Raw genomic sequence first — 11,054 nt, 5'->3', positions numbered from 1 at the left:
AGGATCCACTGAAGTTTCCAGACCCTTTTCAAAGGTAGCTGCACAGAGAAGCACATTAGGTCTGAAGTAATCTAAACAGGATGGGAGTAGGGCATGTTTTACCAAGGCCAGATCAGACATATTTGGTGATGGGTGCGGCTCATGGCTGGCTTTAAATATGCAACCACACTAAAGGACTGGAATCACCACATAATTGCTTCTGAGACCCATCCTATAAAGGCAACCCAGAAGAATACCAGGTCTGATAATATCGAAAACTGCCAAGAAGTTCAGCAGAACGAGCAGGGGCACATACCCTTCATGAAAGTCTGCCATAGATTGCCCACCAAAATGATCTCTTTCCCATAGCTAGGCCATCAATCAGGCTGAAGTAAAATGAAATGAAATTTTTAGCACCTTAAACTATATTCACATTTTTCAGTATGGACATAAGCCAATTCTCCACCCAAATCTCAAAGCTATCTTTAAATTATTATGATTTCACACAAACACCTCCCATACTATTATGTGGGAATTGTACAGAAAACCAATACAATATACAAGCAATGGTGTAAGAAAATGTGTTTTCATCTTTGGTGTAAGACTGAACCATTATTAACCCTAATCTGGGAACGAAGCCCCAGTGGATGCTGTAAGCTAAAATGAAGATAACATTTCACCACACAACTCTCCTGTTACAGCGGCTCCACTGGTTGCCAATTAGAGATGAGATGTTTGTATTTGTCTCCTGGGGAAAACAATACGAATACTGCCACCACAGGTACAAGTGTTTAGTAGACTGGCCAGTTCTGGAGGGTGGGTCCAAAGGGCCTGGCCACCTGTGGTGGCAATATTAGGTCCCTGGGAGACGAATATGAATATCCCATCTCTACTGCCAATCCGTTTCTGGGAACAATTCATAGTGCTGGTTTTATCCTAAATGGCTTGAGTCCAATCTATCTCAAAGACTGCATTTCCCTTTATGAGCCTGCCAGGTTTTAAGATCAGGAGAGGCTTTTCTCTTGGGCCTACCACCCTCATAGGTGTGTTAGATGGGGACACCAGGGAGGGCTTTCTCGGTCACTGCTCCCAGATGCTAGAAACCTTTCCCATGGGAGGCTAGGCATATTTGCTGTCCTTCCGCAAGTAGGCAAAGACCTTTCCTTTCAGGCAGGCTTTCCCTTAGTGATTGGCTGTCCAGGAGAGATTTTTAAAAGGATGGTTTGTGTGTTTGTTGCTTTTAAATTTTTTCTAGTAATGCTTTTGGCTAACATTTTAATATGTTTATTTAATTCTTTTCAAATATTTCAATAACGTATTGTTTTTAGCTTTTAATATTGTGTTTTTAACCATGTAAGCCACCCAGGGTCCTTTTTTAGGAGAAAGGTGGAGTAAAATAATTGAAATAAATAAAGTTTTAAATAAATAGATCCACTTTATTACCAGCATTTGTCCTTACCTAAAAGATCTGGGGAAGGGAGTCTCTGGATCCTATTCCTTCCTAACGCTCTCAGCCTTCTAGGATAACTACTCTTAGGCAGCTTGCAAAATTCTGAAGCAATAAAAACATGATGTTTATAAGCAGCAAACCCATAAAAATGATGATAAGCCACCCAGCGGTAGTCCAGTGGTCTGGCCATGGAGCCAGAGGCTGGGAGTTCAATCCACCACTGTGCCTCCTTGACAGTGGCTGGACTTGAGGATCCAGAAGGTCCCTTCCAGCTCTAAGAATAAGATTATTATTGATATTCCTTGTTGATGATGTTGACCAAAGTAATTCAATGTCTGTGCTCTGGAGATACAGAGAAGTAGGATGGGACATGCTGTTATGCTCTAGACATGATCTGAAGCCGACTCATCTACAAGCAGACAGGCACAGAAGGTCTCACAAAAGGATGCTAGAAGCAAAAGTGTTTGACTCTTTACACCAAATCCTCAAACTGGACCTACACCGAATCTATAAGACACATGCAAACACTACTTAACAGGAATCTTCAACCCTTCCATTTAAAAGAATCTTACTCTGAATCTTCACTTTTCCTGCACAGAACACTTCTCTTGAAGCTAAGAACATAGCCAGATCAATATTTTGTATGTGCTACGGAAGGGATGGAAAGAATCCCCCCATTCCTCCCACAGATTGAAAACCATAGATGAGGAATCTTACAGTCCTGCAAGAATCCTCTTCTCTAGCCAAGAGTGAAATGTAATTTATGTAAAATATTTTAAACATTTTTCTGCAATTTGTGAAAAATGTCCTGAATGTTACAGAGATCACGTTACCCCCCTGTTACAGCAGCTCTACTGGCTGCTGATTCATTTCCAGAAACAAGTCAAAGTGCTGGCTTTAATGTAGATGGCTTAGGTCCAAACTATTTCAAAGATCCTATCTCCCATTATGAGCCAGCTCAGGTGTTAAGATAATCAGGAGAGGCCTTTCTCTCAGTCTCACCAACTTCACAAGTCCATCTGATGGAGTCATGGGAGAGGGCATTCTCTGTTGCTACACCTAGAGTTTGGATCTCCCTGCTACAAGAGGCCAGACTGGCCCCATCTTTGCTATGCTTCTGCAAGCAGGTGAGGACCTTTCTCTTTAGCCAAGCCTTTCCTATGTATTTATTTTATTTTATTTTATTTATATCCTGCCTATCTGGTCAGTTAAGACCACTCTACGCGGCTAACAGCATAAAATAGAACAGTGAATATATATAAAACAATTTTACATAAAAATAGACATGATAAAATAGACAAATAGAAGGGAAAAAGAGGGAGTCAGGGATTGACTGGAGGGAAGACCTGCCGAAACATCCATGTTTTAAGTTGATTTTTAAAGGTACCCAGCGAGGGAGCCACACGAATCTCAGGAGATAGGTTGTTCCAGAGGCGAGGAGCCACCGCCAAGAAGGCCCGATTTCTTGTCTTTTCCTTCCGGGCCTCCCTCGGCGTTAGGCTCCTCAGCCTCACTTCCTGACTCGCACGAGCGACATGGGTAGATCTTGGTGGGAGTAGGCGTTCCGCTGCCTGTAAACCAGCTGCCTGTGTGTGATTTTCGATAGATTATTATGCATTTCTAATTTTACTGGATTTTTGGTACTATTTGTGTTTTCCATTTCTCAGAGTGATTTTTTTTAAAAAAGTATACTTATTGATCTTTACCTTAATATCGCCTGTTAATGGTGTAAGATGCCTCCTTATTCATTGTTTGTAGTATTTAAATATTGCCTTTTAATGATCTTAACTACCATTGTATACTCACTGTTTTTAACTTTAAATATTGTCTTTCGTTGTTGAAAACCACCTTGGGTCCTTTTTCAAGGAAAAAGGTGGGAGTAAAAATATTTTAAATAAATAAATAATAAAATAAATTCTCCACACTAACCACAGATAAAGCAAATCTCTGGTTAGACAGATGCAAACAACCATCATGTGCACAGAGAAGCACATTAGGCCTGAAGTAATCAAATGCTTAAGTAAGACAGCGGCTGGCATACTTCTCTGCAATCCATGCAAACAAACAAACAAATAAATAAATAAATTGGGGGCAATGTTATCACAAGCAATTCCTTCCCCCCCCCCCAAACTATTGTTCTCACCAACATGAGAGCTCTACTGACAATGTTAGGAAATTTGTTGCCATCTCTGCACAGTGAGGAGAAGAATATTATAATTCCTCCTTGTGTGTGAGGATGAGACAAACCAAAACCTACCTTCCCATTTTGCAGAAAGTCAACTAGATTCCTATGGGAAGCCCACAAAGAGGACACGAGTGAAATGTTATTTCCGTCTTCACAGTCTCCAGCAGCTGAACATGACTCCAGCAGCAATGATGACTAGTAGCCATTGGGGGCCTCATCCTCCACAGTTTGTTAAATCCCCCTTTAAAGCTGCCCAGATTGCTGTCTGTCACTACGTTTTGCTGAAAGCCAGAAAGATATATTTTGAGATCCTTAACTTTAGCACAGACTAGGTACTATGGTAGGAAACTGATATAGGTTTCCAAGGGATCGCCAACATCTAAAGACCCAATTTGAGATGACCCATCACTAGAAGAGGGAAATTTTAAAGAGCTGGTGGCATATGATTGTCCCAGGAGAAGCTTTTCTCACCTCCCATTGTTTACAATGTAACTTGCTTTGTTTTGTAATTGGTCTTCAGGCTGTAAGCCCATACTTCGTGCGTCTGACAGTAAAAATAGCCTCAATTACATTCGTGAATGCTGATGTGATTTTGGCTTTAATAATGGGCTATCGCTAGCATATATTTTGGCTCTGATCCAAATCTGTCTGTACTGAAATGGGAGGGATGGCTGCCAGAGAAATGACTTTTCTTTAACCGGTGGTTTACACGCTCAATGAGAACACAGTACATTATCCAAAGTAGCAGCAACATTACTATCTTCTGCCACAAGTGGGCGTCGCTGAACTAGTCTTACTTTCTTTTTCTGCTGTAGTTCACAGGTGTTGGTGCTTTACAAACTCACTATTCCAGTTTGCTTATACTGTATTTTGCACACCCACACCATTTCTTTCTTTCTGGAACCTACACAGAAGGCTCTACAGAGAGTTGCTGCATTAAAAACTCAGTTCCAGCCACATACTAGTCATGAAAGAAGTTAAAGGAAGAGAGAAACTTTGCTAGGTGAAGATGAAGCAGGGCCCCTTCTGACAGGTGGTATGCAAACCATTCCAATCAATCCCAGCCCTTCAGGGGAAAAAGTGGAGGCAGCCTCACCCCAAGAATTAGGGAGCTCCATTCCTGAGGCAGAGGATGAGGGCATTTGCGCGAGAGAGCCCTGGTGGTTGAAAACAGCTGAGCTGTGAGGAAATATAATTTATGGCAATACAGCCTTCCTTGTAAGCAAAGCCCTTGTGAGGAGGGTTTCTGTCCCATGTGCCCCTCCTTCCTTGCCTGTATATGATCATATTTAAGGTACACCTCAAGAGGGCTACAGGAGGACAATGGCTCAGTGAGGAGAGGGATGCTGCATCCATGAAAGCCTTTTCTGGAAGCACCCTAGATGTATGTCCCACAAAAAGTGATTAAACGGAGCAAGCCAGCTCCCTGCTAAATGTTTAGTGGGGAAATAATTAGTAGGACTGTGACTAACAATATAGACTAACAATATTCCTTTACTTTTTTACTTTACTTTATTTGGACTTATACCCCACCCTTCTAGACAAAATCTACTCAGGGCGGCTGCCAGAAAGAGTTGGTTTCTATCTGGCATTTCTGTCTGCCGGTAGCGTACTGGTAAATTTCCAGTTGAAGGTGTTCATCATGGCAGTACCCATAAATCCTCTCCAGGAAGCTCCAAAAATGCAGGCAGCTGGATTGGTCAGTGTCAGCAAATGCAGAGCAGGCCCTTTGTAAAGCTGATGGCTCTTAATTGCCCACTGAAGAGCAAGACTCTCTCAACATACCTTGTATGGAGGTCTTGAAGGTGGGCGGCCCCTCCATCAGCAGTTTGGGTGACTCCCTTTCTTTTGGGGGGACGACCCTCACCGCAAAGAGCGAGGTTCGCAGCTTGGAGATACATCTGGACCTGGTGCTTACCATGGAAATCCAGGTGGCGTCCATCTATGGCGGATTGCCCAGCTGCGACCATATCTTGATGGGGGGCCCTCACTACTCTTGTCCACGCAATTGTAATCTCGAGATTAGACCATTGTAATGCACTCTACGTGGGGCTGCCTTTGAGATTGATGTGGAAACTTCAAATGGTGCAAAATGCGGCAGCCAGATTTCTTCATGGGGTGAGAAAATATCAGCATATCTCCCCCACCCTGGCTGCTCTGCACTGGTTGCCTATTCATTTCTGCATTGATTTCAAAGTACTAATGATGACGTATAAAGCCCCAAATGGTTTGGAACCTCGATACTTGGCAGATGGCCTTCTCCCACCTAGGTTTACCCGAATCACTCAACAAAGCCAGCAGGGACGGCTGAGTGGCCTAACGCCGAATGAGGCCCGGAAGGAAAGAACAAGAAACCGGGCCTTCTTGGCAGTGGCCCCTCGGCTATGGAATAGCCTCCCAACGGAAATCCGTCTGGCTCCCTCACTGGACGTTTTTAAAAGCCATTTAAAAACCTGGCTCTTTAGGCAGGCCTAAATCAATTAATTGATTTTCTGTTTCTTTAACTACTACATCTTGACAATGTATATAGAAATAAGTTTGTAGGATTTTACTATGTATGTTATATTGCTGTGTTTTATTCATGTAAGCTGCCCCGAGTAGACTTTGTCTAGGGGGGCGGGGTAAAAGTCCAATAAAAGTAAAGTAAAGTATTACAACAGAGATAGCTTGCTGTACTATTTGTTAATGGTAAAACCCATTTCCCCTTCCAGCTACTATGAAGACTGCAGCTAAGCTCAGAGGAACAAGGAATGGCTGAAGGCAATAGGAGATGATGACATCATACCTGCAACTCAGAAAATCCCAAGGCTTTGACCCTGCAAGACCTGGCATCACTATACTAACAATCTGTGCTCTGGAAAACTCCTGACATTTGTTGCCTCTCATTATTTTCTTCATTTGGGCATATGTCTTATGGACCATTGCCAGCCACAAGCCACAATACAGTATATGAAATTCTATCTAAAGAGGAGAATCCTAAAGAGAAGACATGGACCTACAAGTTAGTTCAAAATGACATTTCCATGTGCAGCTGAACCACATTCCCTTGGAAATTTGTTTAACAGTTAGTATCAATTAATCACTCATACTTTATGATGCTTCAGTCCAATTTATATAGGCTTTCCCCTGAATAATGTGTGTGTGGGGCTGGTATAGACATCTGTCACCTGATTCCTTGGACCAACAGAGCTCCGCATGACATACGTAGGTGCAGCTGGACAAAGAGCAGAGCCTTTATTGTGTTAGCCCCTTTCCTATGGAAGTACTTTTCCAAAGGGGGCTTTCTTCAGCTTATTTCTGCCAACATGTAAACAAGACTGCAGGATTTATTTCCTAGAATGGTTTTAAATATTTACTTCCTTTCCAGTTCAGATTAAGATATGACACTGCTGTATTTAAAATTTGCAAATCTCTTTAAATTTGTTGCTGCTGTTTATAATTTTTGGATCCCAAAGACAAGATAAATGTTTGTGTCTCCCATAAGCTGTTTATTGTGATACCTATACTTTTTTTTCACAGAAAACAAATTCTAGTACAGTTTTCATTTCAGTTTAAACCGACCACAAATAGGCGAGTAATAAGGAAAATGTGAATAAATGCTGTGCTCGGAATGCAGTGCGTGGCAGTTAATTGCCCAGAAAAGCCCTGCAAAGTAGTTCAGTATTAAAAATTATACCCTACTAAAATGTATTGGCTGAAATCCAGTAGGAAGCCACAATTAGGATCGGCCCATTGAATCAGTGAGGATTTGGTGAGTCAACATTAATATAAGCTCTATTGATTCAATGAAACTACTCTAGTTGTGACTCACTACTGGATTTCAATCAATATGACAAAAATGCTGTGCAATAGATAATGCTGTGCCTTACACATAGCTCTGTTATGTCAAACTGAAATGTCCACATTATCTAGTTTATGGTCTTTCAAACAATCACACTGTTTGCAAATACATCACCATGATTTTCTATGTTTGTGGCTATAAAACTGTGGATAGAATTTAAGCTTGTACCGTTAGGTATTCAGCCCCGTTCTGTCTGAGACCTGGGCAAATACACACACGATCAGTAAGAAAAAAGTACTATCTGCATACTGCAATCCTGCAAACATGAAGCAGAATAGAATTGCCAGTGCCCATGGGAGCTTTTTCATCCCTGTAAACATATGTAGTGTTGATCATAGTATGCACCTAAATAACACACTGATTTTCAGACTGTTCTGGAGAAATGTTAGGGTGCTCATTGGAGTTAATAATAACAAGCAAGCTTTTCTGAAAGAATGGTTGCCCACTAGAGATGGGCACAAACCAAACTGCAAACAAGAGGGGGAATGAAAAAAAACCTCCACAAACTGGGCTGGTTTGTGATTCGGTTCATGCAACCGTTTTGCTAAAATGAAACAAAACATTGAAATTTTTTCTGCTCAGCACTTTATTTCGCTTCTGCAAAAGGGATGTCCACCCTTCCCCCTGCCTCCATTGCCTCCCCACCTTGTCTTCAAGCCACTGCCATCACCATCCTGAGAGGCACAGAGAGCAGGTCTAGCTTTGGGGCAAGGAGCCTCACAGCAAGGAGCTGGGCCTGCTGCTTCTCAGGATGGCGGACAGGACAGGGGTGGCAGCAGCTTGAAGGCAAGATGGACAGGTGATGGGGGCAGGGGGAGGAGTTCCTCCCTGGCATGAACTGATTCATTTTTTTGGGGGGGGGGGAGGTCATGATAGTTCATGGTTCATGGGTAGCCATAAACTACGAACCATCGCAAACACCTGTTTTCCAGTTTGCTCCTCTCTGTTGCCCACCACTACCAATTGTGCCCTGCCATACGTAGTCACAGGAGAATTTTGGTAGGTTGAAGCAGCTGTAGGGATCAGAACTGTATGTTCCATGGTTCCAAAGAACTTCTGGTCCAAGAAGAGACACAAGGGAGGCGAGAAAGGGGAGGAGTATGGAGGCACCACGTAAACAGGGGGAAGCCATGCTATCAGTTCAGTTACATGTAGAGGAGGCTCTTTAGGGCTGTGTGAATATTTTTCCCACAATGTTCAAGGCCACCAACTGAAACTTCTGGCTGTCTGCTGAGCCTTCTCTCCCACCCACCCCACCCTCATCTCTGTAAAGTTGGCTCCAGTGTCCTCTCTCACAAAGACACCTCTTTGCTGGCCTATTCCCATGGGATAGTGGTAATTTTATACTTTCTTGTTATGTGCTGACTTAGCAGCAAGTGTATAAATTAGCAACCTCTAAAGGTTCTGCCATTAACAGCCATGATCAGGTTCTGCAAACTAAAGGCCATATTTTTCTGTATGGATTCTTACGGAGTCTTCATTTTTTTTCCCTGCTACCTTCAACTTTTTCTAACATTTTAGTCTTTTCCATTGAGTCTTCTCAAGATGTGCTCAAGGTATGGCAGTTTTTATCTAGTCATTTTCCTTCTGGAGAGATTTCAGCTTGACTTGGTCTGCCATCCCCTTGTTTGTATGGTGTTCCATTGTATAATACCACATTTCAAATGAATCACTTTTTCCCCACTGTCATCAAATCCCTATGATGATTAGCTTTGTGCTATAGTCAGAGGATTGAAAACAGCCTTCCCTTCACTGCCATGATCAGCTTTCCCTTCTTCTGTCCACAGCTCAGACATTTTCCACACAATCCCTGCTGGTTCCCTGGCAAAACAGATCAATCAGCACTATCAAAGCTATTAAAGTTGTGGATTAATAGTAAACAAATTAAGACTTCGCTAACTGAAGTCATCATGTTACTGCTTTGGCCCTCATTGGTTTAAACGTGAATAGATCAGCCTAATTAGTTAAAATAATTAGTTTATTTTGAGCTGTACATAGCAGCAAACAGTTCCACAGCTAATGCAAAATATTGAATATGAAACCTGAGACTATCCAAGTAATGTTTCTAACAAGCTTAGTTCCTTGAAACTAGGGGATTACGTGTATTTATGAAGCTCCTGCAGACTAGTTACGCCTAGTCTAAATCTCTGCACTGGGCTACCTGCAACGTTCTGGATGATACTGGATTGTAATTGGCATCAGCCATGAGCAGCATAGACAAAGATGAAGGATGCTAGGATTTGTGCTCCAGCAATTTCTGGAGAGCCATACATTTCCAACCCCTTGCCCTATGATATTTTCTAAACAGGTGTAATCTTTACATATGAGGAAGGATAGAGAAAACAGGTACATTAAGTCCAGCTTCTTCTGTTGCATCCCCATCACCCTGCATATCCATGTGGGGATTTAGAATCGAAAGTCTTGTTTACTAGGGAAAGCTCATCCTGTGGTTTGGAACCCTGGAAACATAGGCCAGTGTCCTGTTTAATATTTATGTATGCAGGGGTCTGTCTTCAGATGCTGCTGCAGCACTCTGATGAATTGTGCAGTCAGGACTCATGACTGTATGCCACTTATAACCACATCAGATTTCTGCTTCTGGAGCTCTGTGTGTATAAATACTGAACAGAGTCTTGGCCATATGATGTTTACTCTAGTTAGAGGTATTTATGATCATTTAAATCACCGTAGCTCCATCCTACAGGATCCTTGCATTTGTTGTTTGATAAGGTTCCCTGCTGAAGTTCATTTCCTAGCTCTCTGGGAAAGAATTGTAACTTTCTCACCAACTAACAAATTCCAGGATTCTCTAACATGAAGCCATAGCCATCCATGTGGTATCCAGCTAATATAATTGTGCTCTAATAGTTACAATTGTCTAGTGTGGATATGTGATTAGGATTCAAAATTACACAGAGAACCTCCATGGAGAGAGAGAAGCCCACCGTGCTCCAAACCGCCAGACAGTCACTCTCTCCTTCTTAAAGGTGATAGAAAAGCCAAAATGCCAATTCCCTGGTCTCCTTCCTCCAATGCAGAGATTGTATACCTTTAGAATGGCAATGATCAGTCCAGCGATGAGCATGGGTGAGAAATGCCAGCTTATGGCAGTACCTTCCTCTTTTCTCCTCCTATCCAAGCTATAATCCATTCTCCCCTGAGAGATAAAAATGTAGTGGCCATCAACCTCTTCATGATACTTTCCAATGGCAGTTCCTAGTTCAACGAATGCTATATTCTGTTTCTTGGAACTGAAAGGATACTTCACCTGAAATGATGATAAAGCTGTTGGAAATCTGTGAATAGAAAGCTTTTTATAAAAGGCAAATGAAATTTATTGGGGGCTTGCAAAAAGGGTCCCAGAGGAACATAAATCTAAAACTTTCTTTTTAAAACAACAATGGAGTCATACTTTTTCTTTTACTTGGAGATCTCTGTACACAACAACATCCATTTTGACATTGCTATATGGAACCAGCTGCTCAAGGAGAAGGCCGTTTACTGAAATAGTGGAGCTTTGTCATGTTCAGAGGGATTTAAAGCCACAAACACGATCCAACTTCAGGCAGTCCAGCTTTCAATGGCAAAATACTTAACAC

This window comes from Pogona vitticeps, chromosome 1, assembly GCF_051106095.1.
Source record: "Pogona vitticeps strain Pit_001003342236 chromosome 1, PviZW2.1, whole genome shotgun sequence".
NCBI lineage: Eukaryota > Metazoa > Chordata > Lepidosauria > Squamata > Agamidae > Pogona > Pogona vitticeps.
This window is presented reverse-complemented; position numbering follows the sequence as displayed.